This window comes from Mobula birostris, chromosome 4 (assembly GCF_030028105.1).
Source record: "Mobula birostris isolate sMobBir1 chromosome 4, sMobBir1.hap1, whole genome shotgun sequence".
Lineage (NCBI taxonomy): Eukaryota > Metazoa > Chordata > Chondrichthyes > Myliobatiformes > Myliobatidae > Mobula > Mobula birostris.
Genome location: NC_092373.1, coordinates 93,997,436 through 94,014,715, shown reverse-complemented (window position 1 = coordinate 94,014,715; position 17,280 = coordinate 93,997,436).

The following is a 17,280-nucleotide window of genomic DNA, read 5'->3' as shown; positions in this document are numbered from 1 at the left end:
GAAGCTTAATGGTCTGAGGGTGGATAAATCTGCTGGACCTGATGGAATGCACCCTCATATTCTGAAGGAAGGAGCTGGAGAAATTGCAGAGGCAATAACAATGATCTTTCAAGAATCGATAGATTCTGGCATTGCACCAGATGACTGGAAAGTTACAAATGTTACTCCGCTATCTAAGAAGGCTGGGAGGCTGCTGAAAGGAAACTATAGACCTGTTAACCTGACATCAATAGTTGGGAAGTTGTTGGAATCGATTGTCAGGGATGAGATTACAGACTACCTGGAGGCACATGACAAGATAGAGCAAAGCCAGTATAGTTTCCTGAAAGGAAAGTCCTGCCTGAATAACCGTCTACAATTTTTTGAGGAAATTACAAGCAGGGTAGACAAAGGAGATATAGTAGATGTGGTGTATTTGGTTTTTCAAAAGGCCTTTGACAAGGTGCCGCACATGAGGCTGCTTAGCAAGGTAAGAGCCCATGGAATTACAGAGAAGTTACTAGCATGGGTGGAGCATTGGCTGATTGGCGAAAAGCAGAGTGGGAATTAAGGGATCCTATTCTGGCTGGCTGCCGGTTACCAGTAGAGTTCCACAGGGGTCGGTGCTGGGACTGCTGCTTTTTACAATGTATGTCAATGATTTGGACTATGGGATTAATGGATTTGTAACCAAATTTGCCGATGATACAAAGATAGGTGGAGGAATGGGTAGTGTTAAGGAAACAGAGAGCCTGCAGAGAGACTTAGATAGTTTATGGGAATGGACAAAGAAGTGGCAAATGGAATATAATGTTGGAAAGTGTATGGTCATGCACTTTGGTGGAAGAAATAAACAGGCAGACTATTATTTAGATGGGGAGATAATTCAAAATACAGAGATGCAAAGGGCCTTGGGAGTCCTTGTTCAGGATACCCTAAAGGTTAACTTCCAGTTTGAGTTGGTGGTGAAGAAGGCAAATGCAATGTTGGCATTCATTTCTGGAGGTATAGAATATAAGAGCAGGGATATGATGTAGAGGCTCTTTAAGGCATTCATGAGACCAAACATAGAGTATTGTATGCAGTTTTAGGTTCCTTATTTTGGAAAGGATATACTGACGTTGGAGAGGGTTCAGAGAAGATACACGAGAATGATTCCCGACATGAAAGGGTTACCGTATGAGGAATGTCTGGCAGCTCTTGGGCTGTATTCCTTGGAGTTCAGGAGAATGAGAGGGGATCTCATTGAAACATTCTGAATGTTAAAAGGCCTGAACAGGTTAGATATGGCAAAATTATTTCCCATGGTAGGGGAGTCTAGGATAAGAGGGAATAACTTCAGGATTGAAGGACATCCATTTAGAACAGAGGTGCAGGGAAATTACTTTAGTCAGAGGGTGGTAAATCTGTGGAATTTCTTGCCACGAGTGTCTGTCGAGGCAGAGATAGATAGGTTCTTGATCAGACAGGGCATCAAAGGGTATGGAGAGAAAGCAGGGGAGTAGGGATGACTGAAAGAATTGGATCAGCTCATGATTGAATGGCGGAGCAGACTCGATGGGCTGAATGGCCTACTTCTGCCCCTACACCTTATGGACTTATGTCTTCAACCTGAGCCTGAGGCTCCGGAGGGTTCCTGTGCTGTGGAAGACGACCTACCTCGTCCCTGTGTCGAAGACAGCACGGCCTCAATGACTACAGACCGGTGGCATTGACCTCCCACATCATGAAGACCCTGGAGAGACTTGTTCTGGAGCTGCTCCGGCCTATGGTCAGGCCACACTTAGATCCCCTCCAGTTCACCTACCAGCCCCGACTAGGAGTTGAGGATGCCATCGTCTACCTGCTGAACCGTGTCTACGCCCACCTGGACAAGCCAGCGAGCACTGTGAGGGTCATGTTTTTTGACTTCTCCAGTGCGTTCAACACCATCCGCCCTGCTCTGCTGGGGGAGAAGCTGACAGCGATGCAGGTGGATGCTTCCCTGGTATCATGGATTCTTGATTACCTGACTGGCAGACCACAGTACGTGTGCTTGCAACACTGTGTGTCCGACAGAGTGATCAGCAGCACTGGGGCTCCACAGGGGACTGTCTTGTCTCCCTTTCTCTTCACCACTTACACCTCAGACTCAACTACTGCACAGAGTCTTGTCATCTTCAGAAGTTTTCTGATGACTCTGCCATAGTTGGATGCATCAGCAAGGGAGATGAGGCTGAGTACAGGGCTACGGTAGGAAACTTTGTCACATGGTGTGAGCAGAATTATCTGCAACTTAATGTGAAAAAGACTAAGGAGCTGGTGGTAGACCTGAGGAGAGCTAGGGTACCGGTGACCCCCGTTTCCATCCAGGGGGTCAGTGTGGACATGGTGGAGGATTACAAATACCTGGGGATACGAATTGACAATAAACCGGACTGGTCAAAGAACACTGAGGCTGTCTACAAGAAGGGTCAGAGCCGTCTCTATTTCCTGAAGAGACTGAGGTCCTTTAACATCTGTCGGACGATGCTGAGGATGTTCTGCGAGTCTGTGGTGGCCAGTGCAATCATGTTTGCTGTTGTGTGCTGGGGCAGCAGGCTGAGGGTAGCAGACACCAACAGAATCAACAAACTCATTCGTAAGGCCAGTGATGTTGTGGGGATGGAACTGGACTCTCTGACAGTATCATAAGGGGGGTGGCTGGGAACGGACCCAAGTGCAAGACACAGACACTGAAGTACTAGGGACAGGACAAGGATACAGGGTGAAAGCAAGGATATGGACACGAGAACCGGGAACCCGGAACAGGACTGGACAAGAGAGCTGGGAGCCCGGGCTTGGACTCCGAGCCAGAGACTGGACAAGGACCCAGTATCTGGGTCTTGCCTCTGGCTTGGACCCCAGAACTAGGCAAGGACGAGGCTTGGCAGGCAGGCAGGACGAGGCTGGAGTCTTCAGACTTGAGGCTAGAGGCTAGAGACGAGGCGAGGCAGGAGGCTGGAGTCTTCAGGCTTGAGGCTAGAGGCTAGAGACGAGGCTTGGCAGGAGGCAGGAGGCTGGGGTCATCAGGCTTGAGGCTAGAGACTTGAGGCGAGGCTTGGCAAGAGGCAGGAGGCTGGGGTCTTTAGGCGTGTGGCTAGGCAGGAGGCTGGAGTCTTCAGGCTTGAGGCTTGAGGTGAGGCTTGGCAGGAGGCTGGAGTCTTCAGGCTTGAGGCTAGGCAAGAGGCTGGAGTCTTCAGGCTTGAGGCTAGGCAGGAGGCTGGAGTCTTCAGGCTTGAGGCTAGCCAGGCTCCTCTTGGGCAGGGCGCGGATCACTACTCAATGGAGGCATGGAACAGGAAGGGACAGAACCAACCACAGGTAATGGCAAGATGGCCTGACTTGCCCGACGGACGCAAGGGACAGGAAGGGAGAGAACCAACCGCAGGTAACGGCAAGACGGCCTGGCTTACCTGACGGAGGCAAGGGACAGAACCAACCGCAGGTAACGGCAAGACGGCCTGGCTTACCTGGGTGGAGCCAAGGGACAGGAAGGGAGTTAGGTACAGGGTGGCTCCAGGACAAGACTGCAGGCGAGACAAGGCAAGAGTTACCAGCAAGACAAGGCAAGGCTTCTGGCAAAGCAAGGCGAGACGAGAACTTCGGGCGAGGCAAGAGTTACCAGCAAGACAAGGCAGGGCTTCAGGCGAGGAAACAGGAGGCAGAGGAAGGGATACAAGGAGTAAGGACAAGAACAATCCAGCAGCCATGCCCTGGTCTCTGGAGGTATTTATACAGCCAGCCCCAATGAGCATCAGCTGCCTCAATTAGAGCTCAGCAAGAACAGAAACAGGGTAGACAGGAAAACCTGGAGCAAGGGTCGATGGACCGGACTGTGAACCGGAATACGGACTTCACGGACCGGACCATGACAGACGGTGGTGTCTGAAAAGAGGATGCTGTCCAAGTTGCATGCCACCTTGGACAATGTCTCCCATCCACTACATAATGTACTGGGTGGGCACAGGAGTACATTCAGCCAGAGACTCATTCCACCGAGATGCAACACAGAGCGTCATAGGAAGTCATTCCTGCCTGTGGCCATCAAACTTTACAACTCCTCCCTTGGAGGGTCAGACACCCTGAGCCAATAGGCTGGCCCTGGACTTATTTCCTGGCATCATTCACATATTACTATTTAACTATTTATGGTTTTATTACTATTTAATTATTTATGGTGCAACTGTAACGAAAACCAATTTCCCCCGGGATCAATAAAGTACGACTATGACTAATATTACCCTACATCAGCCTGTAAATGTGCTCTCTTCCCACTTGGTGGTGGAGCTTCTGACCTCTCGACAGACACAGCACCTTCACTCAGGCACGACAAAATCGCTATGAGACAGCCTTACTGAGCAACCACCTGCTGAGATTTTCTCTCTGCTCCACTTTAAACCCGGCCACTTTCCTAACGTTGCCACCCCAGGTTACAAACGATTGTGTGCTGCGAAATCAACTCCTCATTACAGCCCACGAGGACCTCACGGACCAACCCCTACAGGCCCCCGACATTCGGCACGGACTAGAAGGGCCGAGATGGCATGTTTCCGTGCTGTAATTGTTGTATGGTTATATAACCTTGTACTGTATGTCGATAACAACAGGAATTCTGCGGATGCTGGAAATTCAAGCAACACACATCAAAGTTGCTGCCTGGCCTGCTGCGTTCACCAGCAACTGTATGTCGATAGTAGTTCTTTCATGGGCCCTCAAGGCTAGAGATGTTTCGGCTATGCTGTGGTCACAAATGACATGGTGCTCGAGCAGGAAGCCTTCAATCAGCCGTGTCAGCTCAAAAAGCTGAGTTATTTACCCTCACTCGTGCCTGCATCCTCGCCACCAACAAACGTGTAAACATCTACACTGATTCTCGATACGCCTTCGGGTAGCTCATGACTGCGGAGCGCTTTGGGAATGCCGGGGTTTCCTCACCTCCTCGGGACAACCCATTAGCAATGCTACGTTTGCACAGACTCTCTTCACTGCTTCCAAAAACATTGGCCATTATTAAATGCTCTGCTCATACCTGTCAGACGGATAAAATCTCCACCAGTAACGCCATGGCTGATGAGCCTGCCAAAGCCGCAGCCCACTAGAAATTATAGTCCCAAGTCTCACCAGGGCCCCGCCAAAACCCCTTGTGCCTCAGACAGCACGGGTATGCCAGACATGGAAGCCGTACGTCCGTTTCAGGGGGACGCCCCTGAGGAGGAACGCAGACTACAGTCACAGATGGGCTGTAAGGAGGGTCCCGTGACGGGGCCCTGGCATACCCCTGCAGGACAGGTCTGTGTCCCCGCCCAATTTCTACCAACCCTCCTTGGTTATATTCATACTTGTACTCACCTCGGAAAGGAGGGAAGGGTAAACAGTTTGCTGCAAACATAGGGGCATCCGAAATTGCAGCAAGCAGCAACAAAGAGGACAAAAGCATGTTTAATATGCCGTAAGAATAATGTGGGCAAGGGGAGACCCTGTGTGTTGGGCACCACTCTGTTACCTTTTCATGTCTACAACTTGATTTTATTGAACTACCTAGAGTGCATTGTTAGAAATATTACTTAGTGATCACAGATGTGTTTAGTAGATGGATCGAGGCAATTCCAGCCACGAATAATCAGAATCAGGTTTATTATCACCGGCATGTGATGTGAAATTTGTTAAACTTAGCAGCATACATAATCTAGCATAGCAGAGAAATAAAATAATAATAAACAAACAAATTATGTAGATTGAATAGATTTAAAAGAATGTGCAAAAATAGAAATATTGTGTATTAAAAAAGTGAGGTAGTGTCCAAAGCTTCAATGTCCATTTAGGAATCGGATGGCAGAGGGGAAGAAGCTGTTCCTGAATCGCTGAGTGTGTGTCTTCAGGCTTCTGTACCTCCTTCCTGATGGTAACAGTGAGAAAAGGGCATGCCCTGGGTGCTGGAGGTCCTTCGTGATGGACACTGCCTTTCTGAGACACCTCTCCCGAAAGGTGTCCTGGGTACTTTGTAGGTTAGTGCCCAAGATGGTGCTGACTAGATTTACAACCTTCTGCAGCTTCTTTCGGTCCTGTGCAGTAGCCCCTCCATACCAGACAGTGATGCAGCCTGTCAGAATGCTCTCCACGGTACAACTATAGAAGTTTTTGGCACGTATTTGTTGTTATGCCAAATTTCTTCATGCTCCCAATAAGCCACAACAGCAGCTAAAATACTGTTGTGAGAAGTAATCCCCCAGTATGGGCTACCAGAAATGTTGAGTTCAGATAACGGCCCCCACTTTGTAGCAAAGTTAAATGAGGAAATCTGCAATGCCTTATCCATTCAACAACAATTCTATTGCTCTCACCATCCCCAGCCTGCGAGTATAGTGGAAAGAGCAAATGGTACATTAAAAAACCAAATTGGTAAAAGTCATGGAGGAAATGGGGTTTAATTGGATAAAGGTATTGCCCTTAGCATTATTCCATATTCCCCCGCCCCCCCGAGGAAAAAAATGCGGGAGTGTCACCAGCTGAAATCATCTTTGGAAAGCCCCCAATGATTCCATGGGGTTCTACGCAGCCTCCCACTCTTGATATAAACGGGCTACCAAAGATTCTCCGAGCCTTACATTCACAGATGCATCAGGCATATGAGGACGAAGATGATATGACAAGGGAAGGCGACTACCCCAACATCGAACCCGAGGACTACGTACTAATTAAGAACTGGTGCCGTGGCAAATTAGAACAACAGAGGAAGGGACTGTTCCAAGTACTGCTCACCACGTCCACGGCAGTCAAGTTGGACAGTCAACCGCTGTGGATACATTGTACTGACTGTAAAAATTTATGGACTAAAGAGACCATCATGGACACCACCATGTACTGGGCCGCTGTCTTTTGCCTTCTTTTTGTGGGCTTCCAGTCAACTAGAGTCATACATGAGGGCAGGAGCAGTGGCCACCGAGGATGTGGCAGCTCCCCACAGGTTAGAACCATCTTTTCCCATGGCCCACACAGGGAGTAGTTCCCCAAGTGCCGTGGCCAAAACATCCCCTACTGTCTGATTTTGCCCATAATACTTCCCTGTCCCTTTGCTACAACTGTGCCAAACACTAAGAAGCAGGGGAATGTTGGAGCAAAACATTTAAAAATGAGTGATTCCATTAGACAGATGCAGTATGGATTCAGAAAGGGCAGGCCCTGTTTGACAAACTTACTGGAGTTCTTTGAGGACATAATGAGTGCAGTGGATAGAGGGGAACGGGTGGATGTCATATTCTTGGATTTCCAGAAGGTGTTCGATAAGGTGCTGCACAACAGACTTGTAAGTAAGATATAGATGAGGAGTCGGAGGAAGTGTATTGGCATGGATAGTGGATTGGTTAACCAATAGAAGGCAGAGGGTTGGTATAAATGGGTGTTGCTCCAGTTGGCAGTCTGTGGTGAGTGGGGTGCCGCAGGGGTTGGTGCTGGGCCCGCAGCTGTTTACCATTTACATTGATGATTTGGAAGAGGGGACTGAGCGTAGCGTAGCAAAATTTGCTGCTGACACTAACCTGAATGGAAAAGCAAATTGTACAGAGGATGTGGAGAGTCTGCAGAGGGATAAAGGTAGGTTAAGTGAGTGGGCCAAGGTCTGGCAGATGGAATACAAAGTTGGTAAATGCGAGATCATCCACTTTGGAAGGAATAATAGAAGAGTAGATTACTATTTAAATGGTGAAAAATTGCAGCATGCTGTTGTGCAGAGCGACTTGGGAGTGCTTGTGCACGAATCGCAGTAAGTTGGCTTCCAGGTACAACAGGTTATTAAGAAGGCAAACGCAATGCTGGCCTTCATTGCTAGAGGGATTGAATTCAAGAGCAGGGAGGTCATGCTGCAACTATACAGGGTACTGGTGAGGCCGCACCTGGAGTACTGTGTGCAGTTCTGGTCTCCATACTTGAGGAAGGATATACTGGCTCTGGAGACAGTGCAGAGGATGTTCACCAGGTTGATTCCAGGGATGAAGGGGTTAACCTACGAGGAGAGATTGAGTCGCCCGGGACTATAGTCTCTGGAATTCAGGAGAATGAGAGGGGATCTTATAGCAACATACAAACTTTTGAAAGGGATAGATAAGATAGAAGTAGGACAGTTGTTTCCATTGGTAGGACAGACTAGAACTAGGGGGCATTGCCTCAAGATTCAGGGGAGAAGATTTAGGACGGAGATGAGGAGAAACTCTTTCCCCACGGTGGTGAATCTGTGGAATTCTCTGCCCAGGGAAGCAGTTGAGGCTTCTTCACTAAATATATTTAAGATAGTTAGGTAGGTTTTTACATAGTAAGGGAATTAAGGGTGATGGGAAAAAGGCAGATAGATGGAGCTGAGTTTACGGACAGATCAGCCATGATCTTACTGAATGGCGAGGCAGGCTCGATGGGCCGGATGGCCTATTGCTGCTCCGGTTTCTTATGTTCTTATATGTGCGCAAGTACTCTCACATGGAAAGACTATGGTACAGTTGTCAGTGATCCCCCTCAATTCTAGCGAGGAACTCTCTGCTTGGGGATTCTCTAATAACACCCAGGGTAGTGAAGTCCAGAATTGCAAGGGGACCCTGAGCGACTGCAAACGTTAGTGCTTTGAAGGGTGGTACCTCAGGTCTCTGTTGAATATGACCTCCTCCCCGAAGCCTCCTGGCAACACCAAAGTGTGCCCCGTGCCCAGGTGACAAACACAACTTGTCACTGCAGACGCCAGGGGAAACTTTTGCTGGGGAACAGCACTTGCAGCATCTATAATTATAATGTTAATGGCAGGCTTTTTCCTCTTTCCTTTGAATAGCACCTATTGGGTTTGTGGGGATAAACCCAGGGAAGCGATGAACGGGTGGGACCCACAGCCACCCCAGAAGAAATGGAGAGGGTGCTGTTATCTAGCTTACCTACTCCCCAACCTGGGTAGTGCCCGAGCCACGGGATCACCACCACTGGCAGAGGCAGAAACAGGGAATCCTGGTATCAGAGAGGTCCTGGATGATTGCCTTCCCATCTTATGGCAATGCCAGAAACTCCTGAGAAATTAAGTTGGCAGCTGCCCTGGAGGAACTGGCAAATGAAACTGCCAGCGCTCTATCAGGCACCCAGACGCAGGTGGCTGAGGTGATCACAGAAATGATAGCCATTCGACAAACAGTCCTACAGAATTGTATGGCTTTAGATTTTATCCTAGCTAAGAAAGGGCGAACCTGTGTTATTATTGACACAGAATGCTGCACCTATATCCCTGATGAGTCTACCAACATTACGTCCCTCTCCGAGCATATTGCCAAGGAGATCGACACCATTAAGTACGGCAGGATTTACATGGGTTCACCAAGGGGTCTAAATGGTGGTCATTTGAAAGGCCTGTTCGGTAATATGTGGGCATGATATTGCATTATGGCCTAATAGTTGTACTTATTGTGATAATTACTGCTGTACACTGTTTTTACCCACTGATGTACTCGATCACTTTCTCTGTAAAAAAATTACTGTTTTGTTGATCATGTAATTATCAAAAGGAGGGAATGACAATTTGAAAGGGTTAACACTTCATTAAACAATAGCAGCCTGTTTTTCTGAAAGAAACCGCTGATGATCAACAGATGTGCTAAGCCATGCTGAACCATATTTCTTCTTGAAGGTAGCTAGCTAGGGTTTCAGGATGCTTATCTCCTTGTGCACTCATGTGTAGAGATAGGACCACTCTAGCCTGTTTCTGCATGTTCTGTCTATTATGCCTACTTTGTAATTTGTCTTTTGGGGCTGTCACAGTGGATAACTTTGACTCCAGCCTGTCTTCTGTGGGAGGTATCTGAACAAATACATCTGTGTTGTAAGGGGAATTGTTAGTTAGTTTGGTGGACAGGCAGTCTGTTCCTGTCTGAGCGACTAACTGAATAGACCCGGATGTTTGGAATAAAGTTTGTACTTATACGGTCTCTGAGTAACTTTATCCGGATTCGACTTCCACAACATGCAGAGCATTTGATAGCTCTGGGTCTGTATTCACTAGAATTCAGAACAATGAGGGTGACATCACTGAAACCTATTGCATGGTGAAAGGCCTCGATGGAGAGAATGTTTCCTGTGGTGGGAGAGTCCAGGACCAGAGGACACAGCCTCACAATAGAGGGGTGTCCTTTTGGAACAGAGACCAGGAGGAATTTCTTTAGCCAGACTGGTGAACTTGTGAAATTTGATGCCAAAGGCAGCTGTAGAGACCAAGTCTGTATGTACACTGAAGGCAGATGTTGATAGATTCTTGATTGGCCAGGGCATGAAGGGATACAGGGAAAAGGTAGGAGATTGGGGCTAAGAGGAAAACTGGATCAGCCAGGATGAAATGGCAGAGCAGACTTGACGGACCAACTGGCCTAATTTTACTCCCAGATCTTATGGTCTTACCAGCGACACTTCAAGAGTTTGCCCTTACAATTTCAAATCAAGTGCAGGTCTAAGAAACAGAAGAAACAGGAGCAAGGCATCTGACCCACCGAGCCTGCTCCACCATTCAATAAGATCATGGCTGTTCTGATCATGGACACATTTCCACCTACTTCCCTATAATCCTCAATTCCTCTACTATGCAAAAAATCTACCCAACCTTGTCTTAAATATATTTAAGATTCACCACTCTTTGGGGAAAAACAGTTCCTCTTCTTCTCTGTCCCAAATTTACTCCCGAATCTTGAGGCTATGTCCCCTAGTTCTAGACTCAACTACCACTGGAAACAACTTTCCTGCCTCTATCTTATCTATCGCGTTCATAATTTTATGTTTCGATAAAATCTCCTCCCATTCTCCTGAATTCCAGAGTACAGTCCCAGGTGACTCAATCTCTCCTCATAGTCTCATCTCTGAAATCAACCTGATAAAACTGATGACAGCGACACCTCTCTACCAGACAGGCTTAACAATTTCTTTGCCCGCTTCGAAGCATCAAGCACTACAGCAAGGGGGAGAGCCAGTCCCTTTTTACCATCTGACCAGCCGGCTCCAATCATTGATCCAGAGCAAACACGGAGGACCCTTGCCAGGGTCAACCCACAAAAAGCGGGAGGTCCCGACAACATCCCTGGACGTGTGCTCAAGGAATGTGCTGATGTATTAGCAGATGTCCTGACAGACATTTTCAACATCTCCCTTAGTCAAGCTATTGTCCCCAGATGCTTCAAAACCTCCACAACCATCCCTGTAGCAAAGAAATCAGTTGTAGCCTATCTGAATGATTACCGTCCCGTTGCCCTGACCCCCATAGTGATGAAGTGGTTTGAACGGCTTGTCAAGCCTCATATCACAGCCAGCCTCCCCTCATCGCTGGATCCTCTACAGTTTGCTTATTGTCCAAATCGCTCTATGGAGGATGCAATATCCACCACACTGCACACAGTTCTCTCTCACTTGGACAACAAAGACACTTATGCCAGAATCCTGTACATTGATTTCAGTTCAGCATTCAATACCATCATCCCGCAGAGACTAGTGGAGAAACAGTCGCTGCTTGGCCTTAGCACTGCCATGTGTCGCTGGATTCTGGATTTCTTGACAGAGAGACCACAGTCAGTCTGTGTTGGCAGGAACATCTCTGACTCCATCACACTGAACACTGGATCCCCACAAGGCTGTGTGCTTAGCCCATTGCTGTGTACACTGCTAACACATGACTGTGCAGCCAGATTCAAGGAGAACCTGATCATTAAATTTGCAGAGGGTACCACAGTGGTGGGGCTCATCAGCAAAAATGATGAAACTATGTACAGGGAGGAGGTCAAACACCTGGAGAGCTGGTGCAGGAATAACAACTTGATGCTTAATGTCACCAAAACCAAGGAGATGATTGTCGATTTCAGACGGTCTCAGCCTGAGCACACACCCCTCAGCATCAGCGGCTCCACAGTGGAGAGAGTGGAAAACATCAAGTTCCTTGGGGTGCAGATCTCGGACATCTCACCTGGTCCAGGAACACCACTGGGATTGTGAAACGGGCCCAGCAGAGATTGCATTTTCTGAGGAAGCTTAAACATGCATCACTCCCCACTAACATCTTAACTACATTCTACAGAGGTGTGGTTGAGAGTGTGCTGACCTTTTGCATCACAACCTGGAACTCCAGCTGCAGTGCTGTCGACAAAAAAGCCTTGCAGAGGGTGGTTAGGGGAGCACAGTAGGTTATTGGGGTCTCCCTACCTTCTGTCCAAGACCTCTTTCAGAGTCGATGCCTCCAGAAGACACAGTACATCATTAAAGACCCCTCACACCCTCTCCATGAACTGTTTGTTCTTCTGCCATCAGGCAAGCGTTACAGGAGCATCAAAACTAAAACCACAAGGCTACTAAACAGCTTCCTCCCACAGGCAGTCAGACTGCTAAATAGCTGCTCCACCTGACTCTGCTTTGGACACTTTTAACTTGCACTGGACACTTATAACTGATTTTAACGGACATGTGGCCGTTGTGTTTTACTATTTATTGTTATGTTTATTATTTAGTGTTGCATTTGTTATGCTATGATTGCACTGCCCCTGAGAAACGCTGCCTCATTCTGCCCTGCAGAGCTGATGTATGGTTTGAATGACAATAAAGTTTTTTGAATCTTGAATCTTGAAATAAACCTCCTCTGCACTACCTTCAAAGCCAGTACATCTTTCCTCAAGAAAGGAGACCAGAACTACACACAATACTCCCGTTGCAGCCTCACCTGTACCCTATACAGTTGCAGCATAACCTCCCTGCTCTTAAATTCAATCCCTCTAGCAATGAAGGCCAACATTCCATTTGCCTTGATAGGCTGCTGCACCTGCAAACCAACCTTTTGTGATTCATGCACAAGCACTCCCAAATCCCTCTGCACAGAAGCATGCTGCAATTTTTTACCATTTAAATAATAATCTGATCTTCCATTTTTCCTTCCAAAGTGGATTACTTCACAACTACCAACATTGTACTCCATCTGCCAAATCCGTGCCCGCTCACTTAACCTATCTCTATCTTTCTGCAGACTCTCCATATCTTCTGCACAATTTGCTTTTCCACTCAATTTACTGTCATCAGCAAACTTAGATACACTACATTCAGTCTCTCTTCCAGATCGCTAATGTATATCATGAACAGTTGTGGGCCCAGCACCAACCCCTGTAGCACACCACTCACCACGGATTGCCAGAGTTATATCCATGTATCTTAACTCTGCTTTCTCTCTAACCAATCCTCTTTCCATGCCAATACATCACCCCAATTCTATCCATCCTCATCTTCTGGACAAGTCTTTTATGTGGCACCTTATCGAACACCTTCTGGAAATCCAAGTAAATAATGTCATCTATTCCCCTCTATCCACTGTGCTCGTTATATCCTCAAAGAACTCCACCAAGTTTGTCAAGCAAGACCTGCCTTTGCTGAATCCATTCTGCATCTGTCTGATGGATCCATTTATTTCCAGATGCCTTGCCATTTCTTCTTCAATGATAGCTTCAAGCATTTTCCCAACTAGATGCTATACTAACTGGCCTATAGTTACCTGCCTTTTGTCTACATCCTTTTTTGAACAGTGGTGTGACATGCACCATCTTCCAATCTGCCGGGACCTGCCCAGAGTCTAGAGAATTGTGGTAAATTATCACCAAAGCCTCTACTACAACCTCTGCCATTTCTTTCAGTACCCTGGGATGCATTCCATCAGGATCAGGGGACTTGTCTATTTTTAGGCCCAGTTTGCTCAGCACTACCTCTTTAATGGTAGCTATTGCGTCAAGGCCCTCACCTCCAATCGCATCCATATCATCTCTTCAGCATATTAGACGTGTCCTCCACCGTGAAGACCGACACAAAACAGTCATTCAAAGCCTCGGCCATTTCCTCATACTCCAAGGTACCTTTAGCCACCCTTCTCCACTTCTATAATTATAAAAACTTTTACTATCCGTTTTTATATTTTGTACTAGTTTATTTTCATAATCCATCTTCTCTTTCTTTATTGCTCACTTCATGGTTCTGATGCTTTTTAAAGTTTTCCGAATCTTCCAGTTTCCCACTTCTCTTGGCAACTTTGTACACAGGAGCTTTTAGTTTGATGTCTTCCTTTATTTCCTTAGTTATCTATGGCTGGCTCTCGTTGCCCTTACTGTCCTTGCTCGTAAACTGGAATTTACTTTTGTTGAGCACCGTTGAAAATCTCTGAAAGTCTTCCACTGCTCCTCAACCGTCCCACCATATAGCCTGTGCTCTCAGTCTACCCTACCCAAATCCTCCCTCATCACATTGTAGGCTCCCTTGTTTAGGCATAATACACTTGTTTTAGATCAAACTATTGCACCCACCATTTGTATGAGAAACTCAGTCATACTGTGATCACTCTTTCCCAGAGGATCCCTAACTACGATTACTAATTTTACTTGCCTCATTCCACAGGACCAGATCCAAGATAGTATGTTCCCTTGTAGGTTCAGTAACGTACTGAACAAGAAAGCCATTACATATCCGTTCTATGAAGTCCTTCTCAAGACTGCTTTGGCCAACTTGATTCACCCAATCTACGTGCAAGTTAAAGTCCCCCATGATAACTGCTGTTCCATTCTTAAATACCTCTGATTTCTCAGTTTATTGCCTGTGCCACTGTAATGTATTATTCAGTTGTATATAGACAACACCCTCCAGTGATTTTTTTCCCCCTTTACGATTCCTAATCTTTACCCAGATGGATTCAACATTCTGCTTAGATCTTATATCCTCTCTCATTATCGCCCTGATCTCATCCTTAATTTAGAGCACTACCCTACTTCCCTTACCTTCCGTAATACCTGATATCCTTGGATATTTAATTCCTAATCCTCTCCACCCTGTAACCACATTTCTGTAACGGCCACTATATCGTACCCCTTTGTACTGATTTGTGCCACAAGTCCACTGACCTTGTTTCAAATACTACGGGCATTCAGATGAAGTGCCCTTTACACTCATTGTACTTTTAAAATTAGTTATCTTTGTCTCTTTTGCACATGACTTTTCTGCACTCCACTCTTACTTTTTAAAAAAAAACTTTTGCTTTTACTTTACCTTTATCCACACTTCTTCAATCTGTTAAATCCATCCCCTTGCTATTAGTTTAAAGCCCTATCCACTGCCCTAGTTATGCAATTCGCCAGGATCCAGGTCCCATCATGGTTCAGGTGGAGCCCGTCCCATTGGTACAGCTCCCTCTTTCCCCAATACTGGTGCTCGTTTCCCCATGAATTCAAACCCACTTCTCCCACAACAATTCCTGAGCCACACACTAATCTTTTGACCATTTTGCAGATGGCTCAGGTAGCAATCTAGATATTACCACATTTTTTCTTCTGCTTTTTAATTTAATCCCTAGCTGCTCAAATTCCCTCAGCAGAACCTCTTTCCTCATTCTACCTATGTTGCTGGTACCCACATGGACCATGACAACTGGATCTTTCTCCTCCCACTGCAAATTCCTCTGCAGGTCAGATAAGATATCCCAAACCCAGGTACCAGGCAGGCAACACAGCCTACGGGATGCTCCATCTCTGTGACAGAGAACTTTGGCTAATCCCCTGACTTATATTATCCCCAATTACCACTACATTTCTCTTCTCTCCCCCAGTTAGGTTGCTCATCCTTCCTACAGCTCCCACTCTCAACCATACAGGGAGCAAGAATCTCAGACCTCTCCCCCTCCCCGATGTGCCACAGTGTTTGAAGCTCAGATTCCAGGTCATCAACTTTGAGCCTGAGTTCCTCAAGCAGCTAGCACTTGCTGCAGATGTGGTCACCAGGAACCACAATGGGGTCCACCAGCTCCCACATCATGCAGCTACAGCACATCACATGATCCTGCAACATCCCTACTCTATTTAATTATAGTTTGGTGACTTTTTAAATTTCAACCACTGCAAAAGCTTTACCCACTATTCAACTGTGCCTCCTTCCCAAAGCCTCTTGAGCCAAAATTGGTCAAATCCACTCTCCCCACTGGTAAAATATATCACGAAGCAACTCCTAGTCCTGCCTTGTTAGGCCTACAACAACTTCACCACTGTCCTAATTATCAGTTCACTTTTTTCTTTGAAAAACAAGCCAAGTGCTTCTATTACCTCTAGCAAACTGCTTATGCAAAGGCAAAACACTTTCTTTGTGAAACACACAACTTGCATTTTAGCTACTGAAAGTTTAAAACCCCATTTGTCCACTGTTTGACCTTTTTAATTGCAAATTGCATTCTATACAGTTGAATTGAAATTTCTACCTCCAATCACAAAGCTCCATCATCTGCAAAAAGTGATTCACCCACCCCAGTACCCATCTCAGAGAAAATATCATTAATAATAATTTTAAATAAGGGGCTACAAATACTGCTTTGTGGGATCCCATTCTCTATCTCATAGAGACCCAAATATACCCTGCATAGACCATCCAAATAAACTCAGGGGGGAAAAAAATGGTATAGCCTTCTTCTCACTCCTAATTTCCATAATTTAATCAAAAGATCTTCCTTTCATAACATACATGCTTTTCTGTTCTCCATAGATTGTCACCTTGTCGCGGTGGAGAAGCTTGTGTGGTCCTGTGATTCCGAGAGCGATGCTGTCTGGAGCCATGCTCCTGGTAGGGTCACCCATGGCGGTAAGGTCGAGGGTGAGGTTCCTGACAAAGAACAATCCAACTAAGATCTCAATGGTGGAACAGGCAAACAAAGTTACTTTGAAATCAACGGCTGTGAAGGCGGATGAAGGCTGCAACAAATCCATCAGCTCCAATCGTCGTGGTTGCCATACCATTGGAATCAGTTTGTTGATTTGTGAAGTATCGTGTGCTTCTTGGAGTGCAACATCAAGTACACGTTAAACAAATACACGCACAGGCATCTTCACTCTGTGGGCCACTTCTTCAGAACGAAGACAATCATCCTCGACCTCGAGGGACAGTCACTTCAGACGACGAAATGCTTTTTCATTATTCATTATTTGCCTGTGCTTTCCTTTATCACCTTCCAAACATAAAGCTGAAATCAATACCATTCTACCCTTCTGACATCCACTCTGATAAAACACTATCACCTCTTTTCCAAAATACAATTTAACCACTATTGCTATACATTCCATAAGCTAACAAGAAGGATCCAACAGGGGTTTTCCAGGTTTTAGAACAGGCATTACTACTGCCATTTTGCACGAGGAAGATGGCCTAAATTCCAAATAGGATTCAAAATTTTTATTATTTCAAGTGTTGTCAGCCACATGTTTAAACATATCATCCTTTTCCAGAGCC